Source organism: Belonocnema kinseyi, chromosome 8 (genome assembly GCF_010883055.1).
Source record: "Belonocnema kinseyi isolate 2016_QV_RU_SX_M_011 chromosome 8, B_treatae_v1, whole genome shotgun sequence".
NCBI classification, from domain to species: Eukaryota; Metazoa; Arthropoda; class Insecta; order Hymenoptera; family Cynipidae; genus Belonocnema; species Belonocnema kinseyi.
In genome coordinates, this window is record NC_046664.1 from 34,012,748 (window position 1) to 34,030,016 (window position 17,269).

General features: G+C 30.5%; 1 protein-coding gene across 1 annotated transcript in view; it reads left to right on the forward strand.

Moving 5' to 3' along the window:
- The window catches only part of LOC117178022 (E3 ubiquitin-protein ligase MYLIP), a 349,268-nt gene that overhangs the window by 50,262 nt on the left and 281,737 nt on the right, over positions 1-17,269 (forward strand). The gene's annotated exons all lie outside the window — the stretch shown is intronic.

Here is a 17,269-nt window from a genome sequence, read left to right on the forward strand (position 1 = left end):
ACGATAATCGCTTCTTTCCAATCGTCTGGGACGTCTCCCATCTCGAAACATAAATTTATCAATTCGCAAACTCTATGTGGTATGTACTCGCCACCGTGTTTCTATATTTCAGCGTTAATACCGTCTACCCCGGCAGCCTTACCGTTTTTCAAGTTCTTAATTATATCCCTAACCTCATTGACACAGACTTTTTCAATTGAGTTTTCCAACGCATCGTGTTCAACATCGCAGTTGTGGTGTCCTAAATTTGTTTAATATTTAAAATTAAACTACTTTACATTAAAAGCCTTAAGAGGTGATTAATTATAATCTGACATGTTCAAAATTAAAAGTATTCTAAATGAATCCTTCAAAATTGTATGGTTTGTGGTTATATTAGTTAAAAATTGAACTATTTCAAATAGGAAACTTCAATAGTTGAATAATTTTTTCTAATGAATTTTTATTTTTGAACGCTTCGACTTTATGAATGTTCAATTTGACAGATAACAAAATTTAAAATGTTCAGTTTTGAATGATTAGTCTAATGAAACTTTTTAACTCTTTTTAACTCGAAGATTAAGGGCATGTGATACTTAGAAAATTGTCCATTTTACCAGTTTTAGGTTCCCCCGGCTTTTTTTCTATAATAATAAATATTTTGTCTTAAAAATTTGGGAAATGATAGCGAACATGCTAACGGACGTCCCCACACACTTTTTTGTAGGTTAATTCAAAAAAATTTTAATTTAGCAAAATGTGATTAATTTGCATAGCGCTTAGGAAATAGTATGTGATTTTTTCAGTGTTAGATTCTCCCGGCTTTTTTCCTAGGATAAGAAATATTTTGCCTTCAAAATCTGGGAAATGATAGCGAACATACTATCGGACGCCCCCACACACTTTTTTTGTGTTTTTTTTTTATCAAAAAATTTTTTACATTGCTAAAAACGTGCGTGTATATTTCGAGGTTATGTGTGTTACAATTCACCCGAGCGTTGCTTCCAAACTACACAATATTTTTGGCCGAAAACCTTGGACTTACAAATAAACATAGTAACTAATCTCCCGGAACTAACCTTGTTTGCAGGCAATCAAAAAAGTTTATTTCATAAATAATTTCCAGATTATCAGAAAGGCAGATATGAAAAACGACGTAACCTCAAAATAATGCAAATACATAAAATTTTTATTTAGCACAATAAATTTTTTTTTTATATCCCTCAAAAGAGTTCGGGACGTCCGTTATGATATTTTATAGCATCTCCGAATTTAGTTTTTAAACATTTTCATTTTTGTGGAAAAAAGCCGGGGAAACTGTAAGTATCACATGCCCTTAACAATTAAGATTATCAAGTTACTCTTCTTTTTCTATTTTCCAATATTATTAATAAAAAATACAAGGCTTTTATTTTTTAAAGAATTAACATTGAAATCCTTTCGATATTCTGGATTTTTATTAGAATTTCTAAGGTCTCATTATAATCCGTTACCGAAGCAAAGTCATATAACTTTTATTTGTGAAAAAACCTAAATCAATGTTTGTGAATTAAAACTTCTTAATCCCATTTTCTGATCACTATTCAATATCCAACTATGCGCATATTTTTAGATTATACATTAAACTTTGACGAATAAAAAGTAAACATTTTACCTGCGTAAAATATAAAAGGTTTTTTTTTCTCTGCGCTCAAACTGAATAAGTAATACAAATGATTTTATTTTGTTTTCTTCAGGAGATTTTAACGTATCTAAACAATCTTGAACTTAAAATGACTGAAAAATTCACCCTATAAACTATTCATAGTCCACAGATTAATTATTTCCTGAACACTGATTTTTCAAAAAAAAATATATAAAAATTTTTTATCAGACTTTTCCTAATTAAATTCAAAATATTTGTTTCAAAAATATTTGCTTTCTTCTGATTAAAAAGATTTATTGTGCCGGCATTTTTTGTTTAATGAATAAATTTGTAATCCTCCCCTATTTACATGATTCAACGTTAAAATCTTTTGCTAAATTTTATCATCAATTTTGAATGTTCATGAAATCCGCATTTAACGTTCGCTTTTGTTTGGCCTGCCATTAATGCAGTTTTCTCGTAAAAAGCTTGCAAGCACAAAAATAATTGCACACATCTACCACACTGACCTTGTGTATACGTGAGTAAAATAAGTCAACCATTAAGCTCTCACTAAAAACTGAGCTGCCTACATTTGTGTGTGCAAATTACGTTTTGACGAGCACCATGTAAACTTCAGCCGCCTGATTCCTGGCAAAAAGTTTCTTTAAATGTTCGTTCCCCTGTTTTAATTCTATTTCAATTGTGTAGACTTTTTTTATTTCGAACGAAACTTTACTAATCCAACTTTAATTATACTTTGGTTTATTCCTGACGTATGTGACGGACTACCCGGGCACCCTTTGTATTTTTAAATTAAAATTATTTAATGTCGGGCCCGTGTTTCCAAGCTCACATTCCGTAAGAGCTCTTAACTTAATGTTTCATGTATATTATCGCAAGTTTTCGCCCAAACAATATATTGGGGAGCGTCTGAGAGGTTAGAATGTTTGGTGCTCCTTCATGGATGTGACGGGGTGCTCCGGAAGCCAAGATAAAAACTAAACTTTGAGTGATTTTCGGCGGTTGTTGGTATTTATCGTGCGACCGGAAATATAACTTGGAGTTACAAGTTTAAAAATTCAAAAAATATCTCAGGGTTATTTTTAAAAGATTTCAATCATGTGAATTGATTACAAAGGATTTGAAATATTATAGGGTATTTTAAAAGATCCCAAGGAATTGTTAACAGATTAAAAAGATTTGAATTTCATGATATTAAGGGATTTTAAAGGTTTAGGGTATTTTTTAAACTTTCATGGAACTTTCAAGAGCTTCAAAAGGTCTCAAGAGATTTCAAAAGATTTTAAAGAATTTGAAATTGCATTAAATCATTTTATGGATTTCAAAGAATTTAAAAGATTTTAGGGTGTTTTGAAAAATTTTAAGGAATTTTCAAGAATTAAACATTTTTTTCAGGGATTTCAAAGAATTTTAATGATTTTAGTGTACTTTTATAAATTTCAAGGAACTTTTAAAAGCTTTAAAAAATGTCAAGAGATTTCAAAAGATTTTAAAGGATTCGAAATATGTTAGAGGATTTTTAATAGATTTCAATAATTTGAAATCATTCCAAAGGGTTTTAGGATATTTTTAGAAACTCCTGGGAATTTTCAAGAGCTTTGAAGTTCAGAGCGTTGAAATGAACGAAACATTTTTCCCATTTTCATTATATCAATAAATATTGTTTCAACTACAATTAAAATAATGCATTCGAAGTTTATTTTGTAATCTTTTTTTTATAATATAAATTGAATTAATATTTTAGCACTATTTCTTGTTTACAAAGCCATCAATAAAAATGTCATTTATTTCAACGTTCAGAACTACAGGTACTTGAGCTTCAAAAGGTGTTAAGGGATTTCAAAAGGTTTCAATTTTTACTTGATTCCAATATTTTGAAAGGGTTTCATAGGATTTCAAATATTTTAGGGAATTAGAAAAGATTTCAAAACATTTTTAAATAAAAATTGTCTTGCCATTTGAAAGAATTACGGAAGATCTGGAACGATTTTATAGAACCTATAAGGTGTAAGGATATTTTAAAAGATTCCAAGAGATGTTATAAGATTTCTGAGGATTTCAATGATTTTAAGGGATTTTAAAAAGTGGTTCAGGATTTTAGGAACTAGCGTCACATTTTATAGAATTTCACGGGGTTTTATATTTTTGTAATGGATTTCAAAGAATTTAATTCAATTTTATTTTAATTTTTCACAAGAAGTGAAGGATTTCTTAGGTTTTCAAAGATTTGAAGACATTTACAAATATTTTTGGCATTTCATTCAAATACTTTTGGAATTTACCATACCTTTTTATTTATGTTTCTTGAATCCTAATAAATTGTGTTGAAATCCTGGGAATTCTCTTTAGCCTTTCATTTACTTGAATTCTTCCTAATTCAATTATTGTTAATTCTTTTGAATTTTTTAAAAACACATTTCAAATTTACTGAATTCAATTAATTTTTTCACATGTTGCATTGTTTTCAATTCACTTGAGTTTTTCATCGAAGTTTTATCATGTTTCGTAAATTTTTTTAAGTTCACTCAAATTTTACTGAAATGAATGGATTTTTTTTTGCTCTCACAAATTTTTCCAATTCATTTGAATTTCTTTGAATTTAATATAAATTGTTTTTAAGTCTTATTATTCGAACTCTTGTTCAATTCAGAACAGCATTAGTTGCATTATTAATTCATATAAGTAAATTTTTGTATTGGAAATTAATCGATTTTTTATAACTTTATCTGCTCAAATGTTTCACTTTTTCAAGTAAATTAGGCTGTGGCAGCTCTCACAATAATAAATAAAAATGATAAATTTCAATTGTTTTATCCAGGGAATTTTGAAAATGAATTTTTGCGACCATCCAAGGTATTTAAAACTAACAAAATTTACAAGTAAAAATGAAGCTATATATGTTTTCATGTATTTATCAAGAAAAATTATTAGTCAAAGAAAGTATGTATTAAAAAATAAATAAATAACAAAATTCCTACTCATGCAAACGTCAGCCATTATGGAAATTCGAGGCTGATGGACTTTGATCCACCGTTTTATTTGTATACGTTGATAATACTTTTTACCTCATAACGGGTGTTCTACAAAATTAGTGAATTCAAAAGAGAACAAAAAACTTGTATTCTTGTGAATATTATGTAATAGTTAAGTCGATTCTAAAAGGTGAAAAAACAAAAGCGATTGGGTGAAAAAGACCGCTACTTTGCTGGTCGCGACACGCCATTATCAGGATTTCCAATAGCCTCACTATTTATCCTTCGTTTTTTCCCCCATTTTTTCTAACCGCTTTGTTTTCACGCACGGATTAATTCCGTGACTGGAGTTTTTCAAACTAAAAGGTTTTCCTTCGTATATCAATTTTTTTCTGATGAAAAATCCACAATAGAGAGAATGTTCTGTGAAATAAAGTCCTTTTTCTTTTTAGTTAAATATTTTCCTCTTGAATGAAACTAGTGTACTTTAAGGTAATAAACATTACACGATAAGTCCCTTTATCATTTGAGCAAATTGAAAGGCTGTCTGCGGAAAAGAATTTTTTGAAGATAACGACGAATTTGCTAAAAGCTCGTTGAGTCATTTTCTCCAACAAGATTTTTTTTCGCAGGCTCAAAGTGCAAAGTTAATAAAATTAAACACGACACAAGAAGCACGACAATTATAGCTTGTGCTATTTTTAATACGGCTATTTATTTGATTGGCTTGTGTATTGGGAAGACACTCGACGCGACGGGAATCTTTCACTAATAAACTACAGAGTCTATAATTCAATTGGTCGAGAGATGAATGAGAAGCACAAGAACCGCGATCGAGATCAAAGTGCAAAACTAACAATATATTTTATACAAAAACATAATTTCCTCTCGACTTTCGTCCACTTTTCATTCACGCGGTTTGGGAATTTATTTTAAAGTATTCATATTTGGATGATTTCACGTTAAGATGATAAATTTCCAGGGCTTTCAAAAGATTTAAAAGGATTTAAAACATTTTAGGGTATTTTAAAAGATACATGAAATTTGTAAGAGCTTTAAAAAGTTTTGAGGGATTTCAAAAAATTAAAAGGAGTTTTAATATTTTAGGGTATTTTACGCGATTATAAAATGTCTGCGTACTTTAGTATGAATCCAGAATTTAAGGAAATATCATGAGATTTCAGAGAATCTCACGTCATTTTATATTATTTAGTGTATTTCAAAGAATTTATTCATAGTGAACGATTTTGTGGGGCATCAAATAATTTAAAAGATTTTCAGATATTTTTTGAAATTTATTTCAACTCACTCTGACTTTATCAGGAATTCTTATTAATTTATCCCGAATTCGTAGGAATTCTCTGAATTCTTTGAAATTCTCTTGAATTTGTTTAATTTAGTTTAATTCTTTAAAATTTTCGCGATTCTACTTAATTCAATGAATATAGAAGAATTTATGTTTAATGTTCATCTGCGGATGTTTTTTAAATCCACCTTCAATTCTGCCACTCATTGCATCCAAGTCCTTTAAATTTCATTAATTTTTTCGAAACTCGATTGAAATCTGCTGAATTCACTGAATTTTTTCGTATTCTTGTATTTTTTTGCAGTTCGCATGAATTTTTGTTTAATTCACCTTTAAATTTTCTAATTTCATCGAATTATTTTCATTTTGCTCTTCAATTCCTCTAAATTCACTTAAATTTTATTTTAATCAAGGGGATTAGTTCTTTAGACAATTTTTTAAATTTATTTGAATTATTTTTAAATATAACTTGAATTGTTTTGAAGTCTTGTGAGTCGAATTCTTTTAAATTCAAAATAACATAAGTCGCATTATTAATGCATATTAGTCATTTTTTGCGTTCGAAACTAATTACGTTTGGTCAGTTTCGGTTTAAATTAGTCACTTTTTAACTATTTTCAAGTAAAGTAGCTTATAGCAGCCCTGAGAATAATAAATGAAAAATTTATAAATTCCAATTTAAAATTGTCTATTATATTACAAATTTTGAAATATGAGAATTTTGGCCTTTAAAAATTGATGATCAGGGCAAATGTTATTATTTGAATTTAATTTCTTATTTTGTTTTGAATCCTCTACATTTTTTTTTAGTTTTTTATGTGAAACGAAAGACTGTAATTATATGATGTGCTTGAAGTTCTGAACGTTCGAATGAATTAATTTTTTTGCTGATGACTTTCTAAACTAGAAAGAATGTTACAATTTTTGTTCATTTATGTTGTAAATAATTTATTATTGAAACGTAATTATAATGCATATTTTAAATTTCAGTTGGTACAATATTTTTTGAAAAAGTAGAAATGGGGGAAAATATTTCGTTCATTTGAACGTTCAGAACTTCAGGTACATAATTATATAAAATTGGTTGAATTATAATAATGGTAATGTTTTGCGCAATTACTAGTGCAGAAATACGAGAAAAGTCTTTGATTCATTTTTTCAGATTCGTCGTTGAAGAAGTATATGTTTGAATACAGTTAGATGACGTCTTCGTTGGTTTTTTGAAAGATATTTTTTTCTATTGATCCAAGTATCATAATTTTAAACAAGATTTTTTAATTGGCATTAGGATGGGCAATATTTATTTTTGTTTCTCCAATTGATTATCCAAAAGATAAGCAAAAAATTAGATTTTTTATGTTACGTCCCGAACTGACTTGCCGGACTCTTCAGTAAGGCAGTGTAAATAAGTGTCCTGCCTTAGAATTTTTTGATTTTATAATTTATTTGACCTAAATCCCATTATAATTTATATTTTCAAAACAAAAATTTAGACTGGTCCTCTTAGATTTTCTAAAGTTGATTTTAATGTAACTTCTTTGCATTTTAATATAGGTCATAATTTTATTTTGCATCCTGTACATGTTTTTAGTTTTCTATGGGAAACGGAAGACTGTAATTATATAAAATTAGTTGAGTTAATTGCAATGGTTTGCGCAATTGCTAGTACCAAAATACGAGAGAAGTCTTTGTTTGACTAAGGTTCGCTGGTTTCGTTGGGAAATGTTTGAGGGAATGTTCTTATTGGTCCAATAAGACGCGCTGCATACATACGGGACTTTAGAAAGAGCACGTGGTTTCTCGTCTCGCGACACGCTCCAGGCACGTGGTGTAAATATATTCATAACCAACTTCTCGAGATTCTGCAGGTTGGGCTCGAATTTAAAGCGGCGCACGTATGTGGGTGTCACGCTTCACAAATCACTGATTTTCGAATAAAAGCCACCTTAACTATCAGTACAATAAAGGGATAAACTATTTTCAAAACTTTTTCAAATTAATATTTATGGCCAAAACATAACACTAATCATCAAAAATATCAACACATATACGCAGAGCGACTTTTTATCTCGGTTTTTGTTATCATTCGTGTTAAATTTTCATAGGCCATCTTCCACCTCCCCGATTCCTACCTTACTGGCATTTTTCTACAATAAGTCACGTTCTTACGAAATGAGATATCGAGTTGAAAATTTAGGAAATCAAATAAAAGTAATTGATGTGAAAATATGAAAAAAAAAATTAGAGCATTTTAAAAATTGTTAAGAACATTTTTTAAGCTTACAAGATTCTATGTGCGACTATTTGTACTACTCAGGAATTCGAACAATTTATGCCAACGAATTTTTTCGATAAAAAGAAAATTATCAGAGTTATATCATTTGCAAAATAAAAAAAAACACATTTTTAAGACAAAACAACGAACGATATTGAAAAATCCAGAGAAGAAAATCATTGCTTTTTGAAAACCCTACAAGATTATTGATTATCATGAAAGCTTTTTGAATTTTCTGAAAAATCGAAAACTCAATGATCGCACCAAAAAATTCATAAACAATAAAAAATCTAAAAATTTATTATTAATCACTTTTTGATATGATAGGTAAATTTGCTTTATTCGTAAAAAACATTTAAAAAAGTTTTTTTTTAATTAAAATTTGGAAAAAACGACGGAAGGTACAAAAAAATTAATTGACAAAGGTTTTACACCTAACAATAGATCTATAAATTTGTGCTTTGTCATTTTTTGATGGAACGCATAGTTTTGGTTGTAATTATAAAAAATAATATTAAAAATTGAAAAATTGAACTTCCGAACAAAGGACACAAGCTATGAAAAAAATGAATGGACAAAATTTGCTCACACAAAAACAAAGAACTACAAATTTGTTGTGAATAATTTTTTGATAGAATGAGTAGTTTTTAATTTAATCATACAAAATAACGTTAAAAATAAAAAATTAAATTATTTGAAAGGACACAAAGTACAAAAAAATGAATAAGCAAAAGTTGTTTACCCAAAAAGAATCTACAAAATTTATTATTAATCATTATTGTATAAGACGAGTGGTTTTTGTTGTAATCGTAAAAAATAAGATTAAAAATAAAAAAAATTATATTTTTAGAAAAAAACACACAGGAAACAAAAACAAAAGATGAAAAGACAAAAGATCATGTTGCTAAAGATTATTTTCTAAATATATTTTTTTAATACAAAAAAAAAGATGTAGAAAAATGGTGTGGCCCCGAATGAATAGAAAAACACAAATTAAACTTAGGGGCATCCATGTAACAAGTCGTCACAAAATGGTTTGGAACCCCCCCCCCCCCCTGCCCGCTTATATTAAGTAATTTTTCCAAATATTTTCAGGCATGTCTTATTAAATACAAAGTCCTTGAAATGTTTAAACAGTTGTGGGGGGGGGGGTAACAAATTTCAAAAATGGTAAAGAAGATTTGTTTTTATAGATATTTGACTACAGTATGATTGAAAAAAATACTATTCTTATTATGAAAAAAGAATACGAAAAAACGATTCTAATTTCGATCATTTAAACAAGTCTTGGTATTTATATATATCAGAAATAATTGAGATTTTTAAATCTGACAAGAATATGTAAAATATATCTAATATGGTAAAATATTCGAGAAACTTTGCTAGGGTTTCTGCAGAGTCTAGAAATCTGGAAAGAGGGAAGTTTGAAAAGTTTCTCGAATCTTGTTACATCAGCTATATTTTCTGTCTTTTTAAAAATATCAATAGTTTTACCAAGTTCCTTTGTTGTGTAAATTTCAAAAGTTTGAAAATGTAGCAGCTCTGCTGTAAATACTTGAAGCAGCGAAGAAGCGCAAATTGCATTAAAAAAAACTTTTTTCAAAATTGGTCTAAATTAAAAATGGGTCTACTTTCCTCGACTTTATAAATTTTTATGAAGGTTTGATGATTTTTGAGACTATACGAGTGAAAATAATAATGTTGTGGTTTTTTTTTATTGCAATAAGCGTAAAAGTTGCAATACTTTCGAAAAATGAAAACAAATGAAGACACCGTGAAAATTTTTATTTTGTAAAATGAAATGCAACAAACTTTACAACAATGGTTTTCTGTGTATGCTCTTATAATTATAATTTTTTGTTATTTGATGACAATATTTTGATATAAACAATGTACGATATTTTCTATGTAAAAATAACAATTCGATTTATTCCCGGAGGCGTAAAATATAAAAATTATACTTTCATTATTATTATTCTTAATGATACAACTAAATAAACAAATAATTGCGAGAATTAAATTATTATTGTCCTGATTTGTTCGCGCCTTTACTTTGTATATAATTTTTTACTTGGTTTATCATAGCCTGAAAATTGTCCGATTTTATTCGAAGGCAGCTCTCAAATTGAAGATCGTGGCATGTGGATGTAAATCAAAAAATGATACGTATGTGCATTAAAAAATAACATTTACTATGCTATGGTGTAGCTTTTTGTGATCAGTTGTTAAAACACAAGGAAAATGAAGACAATTTTTTTTAGATTATCATACTGCAATCTGTTCTTTTAGTTCGATAGTCTTCCAAGATTGTTGAAATTGAAGGTTTTAAAATGTAGATGTTCATTAAAAAAATTTCTGGTGATCTAATTGTAAACTATTTTATTATTGAATCATTCTGATTTTTGTCGAGGGTGACTCAAATTGAGAGTCTTGACACGTAGATGTGCAATGAAAAATAAAAAATTTGCTATGTGAAAGTGAAACGGTAACTTCCTCCAAGTAGTTTCAGCAAAACCACTCGTTTTTTCTCATCAGTTGTTCAAAAATAAGAAAAAGGTGGTAATTTCGTTTTTTTTCGTTATTCTAGAATCTTGTCTTTTATGCAGTTTCATTATCGTCAAAGATAGCTAAAATTGAAGGTCTTGGCATCCAGACGTTCATTCAAAAATAAAATTTGCTTTATTAATAGAAGAATGAATGAGATAGAAAATCCTTCATGTTATTTACGTTCCCTCGTCACATGTGAAATAATCGAAAAGAATTGTAAAATCTTAATGTTATAATTATACGAACAGGGTTTTAAATTAGTAAAAATGAAATTATTTAATTGTCCAAGATTAGCTGTTAAAAAAAAAAGAATTTTTGAAGAAGTTAATATCTTCTGAAAAGTTTTAATTTATTATAAGCTTTGTTAAGGTCTATTATGTTTGTTATCAGTTATTAAAAAATAAGAAAAATGAAGAAATTTCGTTTTTTAAGATCAGTCTACTGGAATCATTTATTTTATTTCGATACTCATCGAAGGTGGCTGTAACTGCCAAGTTTGAGCGCATAAATTGTAAATGCAATTTTTTCGATTTGTTTTTAAAGAAGGTTCTCAAAGCATCTACGGCTAGTGACGAATTTAAATGAAATGTCCTAATTTTGTAGAAAAATTTTTTTTCTTCTATTTTTCTGAACATTTTTAAAATTTGGAAAAGTATATAACCTTTCTAATTTTCATCGAAATTGAAAATTATTTTTAGATAATTTGCAAGTCTTCTGCCGATCTATAAGACACTTTAACAAAAAATTCCAAAATTTTGAAGAAAAAAAATTTTCAAATTTAAAAATGCTCAACATTTTTTAATTTTGTTATCAATTCAGCTGTAAGAAAAACTCGTTTATAAAGAATTTGTTTATAGAAATGTTTATAAAAACAATAGTTTTTAACTCATGCTAATTTTTTTATTACAAGTTATGACTCTTATCAAAAATATTAGCAACTAGCGTGGAATAAACGATTTTTTCTTGGATAAAAAAACACTAATAAGAATTTGTTTATAAAAATTGTTTATAATAATTAAGTTAAATATTATTAAAATTAATTATGTTCTATGAATGCATGTGCAATAATTCCGGCTGATAATGAGTTTCTATCTGTATTTTTTCTTATGATAAAAATTCACAAAGCTAAAATGGTCAATTTTGTCACTATATTTGTTTATATATTGTTGCTCTGTGAAAAAAAAATTTAAAAAAGCAAACCACAATTCTCTTAAAAATTAATTTATGAGTATTTCAAAAAAAAAAACTTTAAAATGGGTTAAGAAATACGGCCTGTGGGCGATTATGAACAGTAAATTCCTATTCCAGACCACTGTGCGCCGCCACGTCCGTATATTTGAAAACACAGTATTAATCATTTTGAACTTCTACATCGCCGAATTTGAATACTTGTAATCAGTTCTGTGATTATGACAGATCAGTTCAAAATGATTTACAGAATAGTTATTGTTAATTCACCGAATTTTTCTCATATCCGCCACAACGTAACTAGTTCAGTAATTCCTCAAGTACAAATTTTTTCTGCGTAAAAGTAAAGTTTGCTATATAATGGTTTTGCCTTTTTGCTATCAGCGAATAGAAAATTAAAGAAATAAAGAAATTTCTTTTTTTCGAGACTATTGTGTAGGATCAAAATTTCTTTTTACTAAAAAATACGAATTCTCAACAAAAATATCAATTTTTAACCGAATAGTTGAATTTTCAACCAAGAAAGTTAATTTTCTTCCAAAAAGTACGATTCTAGAATAAATACTAACAAATTGTTGCATTTTTTAATAAAAAAAAAGAATTTTCTACAAAACATTTGAATTTTCAATAAAAAAAAGTTCACATTAAACTAAACAGTCGAATTGTCACTTAAATGGTTCAGTTTTCAATTAAAAAATTTAATTTTAAACCAAAAATTTATTTTAACAAAGTAATTTAATTTTCACCCAAAGAGATGAATTTTTAACTCAAATTGTGCATTTCTCACAACAACAAATTTTGAAAAATGTAGTTGAACTTTCAAACAACGAGTTAAATCTTCATTCTAAAAGGTGAATTTCCAAGAAAAAATGTAATAGTTTATGTTGTAATCAAACAACATTTTAATTCTGAATGAGAAAAAGATCAATTTAATCAAATAATTAGGTTTCTACCAAATTTTAGAATTTTTGATTTGAAAATACGATTTTTCTACAAAACAGCTGATTTTTAATCCGTAAAAATTTGAATTTTCAATAAACAAGTTAATTTTTAACCAAAATAGAATAATTTTTAAGCAGGCATTTGTAACTTTTTATGTGTTATACAAAATTATAAAATTGTATGTTTGCAAAACTAAATGTTTACTTTTAGTATACTCAAAGGTTGCGCCATGCTTCTAAACCCAACAGAAGTGATTCATGCAGCCCTGTCTTATTACGTTTGGATTCCTCCGATTTAGGACCAAAGCCAAGGCAAGCCAAGCCAAGCCATGTCCGAAACCGGCCTTAGATTGGCAGTTAAATGTAATACTAATATTTCTAAGGAATACTATTATTATTTAAATAATAGTATTTCTTAGAAATATTAGTATTACATTCAACTGAATGTTTCAAATTATTATTATTATTATTATTATTATTATTATAAAAAACATTTCTGTGTTGAAATGTTGTCAGAGGCTTATACTGCCCAACATGTCGAAAGCATTTTTGGTTAGAGATGGATTTTTATTTAATCATTTTTGCACGGGGCTGTCCCGGTATATCATCAGTCACGGACGCATTTTTATAATGCAATCAAGTGATCTGATGAGAGCAGTCTGCCCAGACATATTGGACAAAGCCTGGTTTTTACCCCGTCATTGACGGACTGGAGGTTTCAGTCAAGTACACGATGGGGGCACCTACAGCTTAAGGTGGGTTCCGAACCACCAGAACCTCAGTAAAGGTACATTGAAAAAATTCTAGAGGTACCGGCTCAGGGATCGAACCCCGGACCTCTGAGGTGAAGTCTGAGTGTCTAACCGACTGAGCCACTGAGGCTCTTATTATTATTATGTAAAAAAAAAACATTTCTGTGTTGAAATGTTGTCACAGGCTTATACTGCCCAATATGTCGAAGGCTTTTTTTTATGTTAGAGTTGGATTTTTATTTAATCATTTTGCACGGGGCTGTCCCGGTATATATCATCAGTCACGGACGCATTTTTGTAATGCAATCAAGTGATCTGATGAGAGCAGTCTGCCCAGATATATTGGACAAAGCCTGGTTTTTACCCCATCATTGGCGGACTGGGTTGCAGTCAAGTACACGATGGGGGGACCTACAGCTTAAGGTGGGTTCCGAACCACCAGAACCTCGGTAAAGGTACATTGAAAAATTTCCAGAGGTAACAGATCGGGGATTGAACCCCGGATCTCTGAGGTGAAGTCTGAGTGTCTAACCAACTGAGACATTGTAGGGTATAAAAAACATTTCTGTGGCGAAATGTTGTCACAGACTTATACTGCCCAATATGTCGAAGGCATTTTTGGTTAGAGTTGGATTTTTATTTGATCATTTTGCACGGGGCTCTCCCTGTATATATCATCAGTCACGGACGCATTTTTTAATGCAATCAAGTGATCTGATGAGAGCAGTCTGCCCAGACATATTGGACAAATCCTGGTTTTACCCCATCATTGGAGGACTGGGTTACAGTCAAGTACACGATGAGGGGACCTACAGGTTAAGGTGGGTTCCGAACCATCAGAAGCTCGGTAAAGGTACATTGAAAAATTTCCAGAGGTACCGGCTCAGGGATCGAACCCCGGACCTCTGAGGTGAGTCCAAGTGTCTAACCAACTGAGCCACCGAGGCTCCTGAGCCACCTAGGCTCAAAGAGCCACCGAGGCTCTTTATATTATGATTATATATTATTATATATTATTATAAAAAAACATTTCAGTGTTGAAATGTTGTCACAGGCTTATACTGCCCAACATGTCGAAGGTATTTTTGGTTAGTGATAGATTTTTATTTGATCATTTTTGCACGGGGCTCTCCCGGTATATATCATCAGTCACGGACGCATTTTTATAATGCAATCAAGTGATCTGATGAGAGCAGTCTGCCCAGACATATTGGATAAAGCCTGGTTTTACCCCATCATTGACGGACTGGGTTGCAGTCAAGTACACGATGGGGGGACCTACAGGTTAAGGTGGGTTCCGGACCATCAGAAGCTCGGTAAAGGTACATTGAAAAATTTCCAGAGGTACCGGCTCAGGGATCGAACCCCGGACCTCTGAGGTGAAGTCCGAGTGTCTAACCAACTTATTATTATATATAGTATGTTGTGCTGATAAACAGCTGTTTACAATAAAGTCTATTAATCGACAGCAGTATCTAGGTGGTGATTCTTGACTGTATAGATCTCGAATGTCAAGCACGGACAGTCGCGGTTAGCTCTCGGATGTGTGACCGTTGTTCGTGATTCTCATTTAATCGTGTTATCAATGCGTTTAACTACTGTTAAGCAGCAGATTTGATGCCGAGGATATGAATGTGGACACTCAATGCTATCGAATGGCTACAGTCCACAATCGTTTGTGGGTAACCGGCTGTGATCAGGAACTTTCGTTTTCTGCAGTTGTCTTCTTCTCTGGCTATATTTTCAACCGAATACGAGCGTTTTAACAAAAATTAGGTTGCAGGTGGTTAGGTTATTTTATACATTGAAAAAAGAGTCCGGCATTGCTTGGAGGTATTCTGATGAGTGTTGAGTAAATGGGGATTTTCGAAGGGATGTGACGATAATAAATTGTGTGTGTCTGACGATGCAAAAACCCGAAAACGGGTATATGAAGAGAAAAACTAATCAAAAGTCTAAATCAATCAAATCTGTTTAAATTGTTTTTTTTTATATTGATTCGCAGACTTTTGAAAGTATCTTCCAAAAGAGATCACGTATACTCCCTGTAAGACAGCATAGTAAAATTGCTGACCTGTCTCTGATGACTGGATTACTATTTCCTTAATTGGTATTTCTTGTCTGTGATTCAAGCGAGTGCACTCGCTTCTGTTTTATCTTGGTCCACAAGACTGAAACAGGATTCAGTCCAATTTCTGTCCATTCCCACATCCTGTCCGGTGGACGAAGGCGAAGTTCGGATTTCGGAAGCAATTAGACGAAGGGTTACTAAAGACCTTGATCGTCTGGTCTTGGTAATCGTGGTAATAGCATGGAAACAGAAACATCTTCACAGAGGAATAGGATTTATATTCTGCGATTAACTTCACACGCAGAAAAAAGAAATGTAATATTTACTTATCCAGAATTGTAAAGGATTTCTTATAACCGTAACAGTATAAAATGCTCTTTATAAGAGGGTGAAAATGTCAAAATCACATAGCATTTCGTAAATGTTACAATGAAAATAATGTTAATTCAACATGAAACTGAAGTTTCCAACGTGTATGTGAAAAGAAAAATATAAAAATATAAAAGTGTCCTTACATAAAATGTTAGACATGGATAGTGTAGATTTTGGTAGTAAATAGCTACAAAAAAAGTTTCACCCCCCTAGCTGCCGGGGAACTCAGTCGTTTTCAACCCCTAATTCTCAAAAAAACGAAGAAAAAATTCTAAAATCCGTTCCAAGTTTCTTACCTAAAATGTTAGATGTGTATAATGTAGATTTTGGTAGTATATAGTTACAAAAAAGTTTCACCCCCCTATCTGCCGGGTACGAGGTCATTTTCAACCCCTAAGTCTCAAAAAACAAAGAAAAAATTCTAAATTCCGTTCCAAGTTTCTTACCTACAATTTTATACATGGATAGTGTAGATTTTGGTAGTATATAGTTGCAAAAAAGTTTCATCCTCCCTAGTTGCCTGGCAACGTTGCCGTTCCCAGTTTCTGGTACGTATCCCCGGCAGCTAGGGGGGGTGAAACTTTTTTTGTAACCATATACTATCAAAATCTACATTATCCATGTCTAAAATTTTAGGTGAGAAACTTGTAACGGAATTTAGAATTTTCTTTTCGTTTTTTGAGACTTAGGAGTTGAAAATGACTGCGTTCCCCGGCAGAATGGGGGATGAAAGTTTTTTTGTAACTATTTGCTACCAAATCTACACTATCCAAGTCTGAAATTTTAGGTAAGAAACTTGGAACGGAATTTATCATTTTTTTTCGTATTTTGAGACTTAAGAGTTGAAAATGACTGCGTTCCCCGGCAGATAGGTGGGTAATAACTTTTTTTGTAACTATTTTCCACTAAAATCTACACTATCCAAGTCTAAAATTTTATGTAAGAAACTTGGAACAGAATTTAGAATTTTTTCTTCGTTTTTTGAGACTTATGGGTTGAAAATGTTTGCGTTCCTCGGCAGCTAGGGGGGTGAAACTTTTTTTTGTTACTATTTGCTACCAAAATCTACACTATCCAAGTCTAAAATTTTAGCTAAGAAACTTGGAACGGAATTTCAATTTTTTTCGTTTTTTGAGACTTAGGGGTTGAAAATGACTGCGTTCCCCGGCAGCTAGGGGGACGAAACTTTTTTTGTAGCTATTTACTACCAAAATCTAC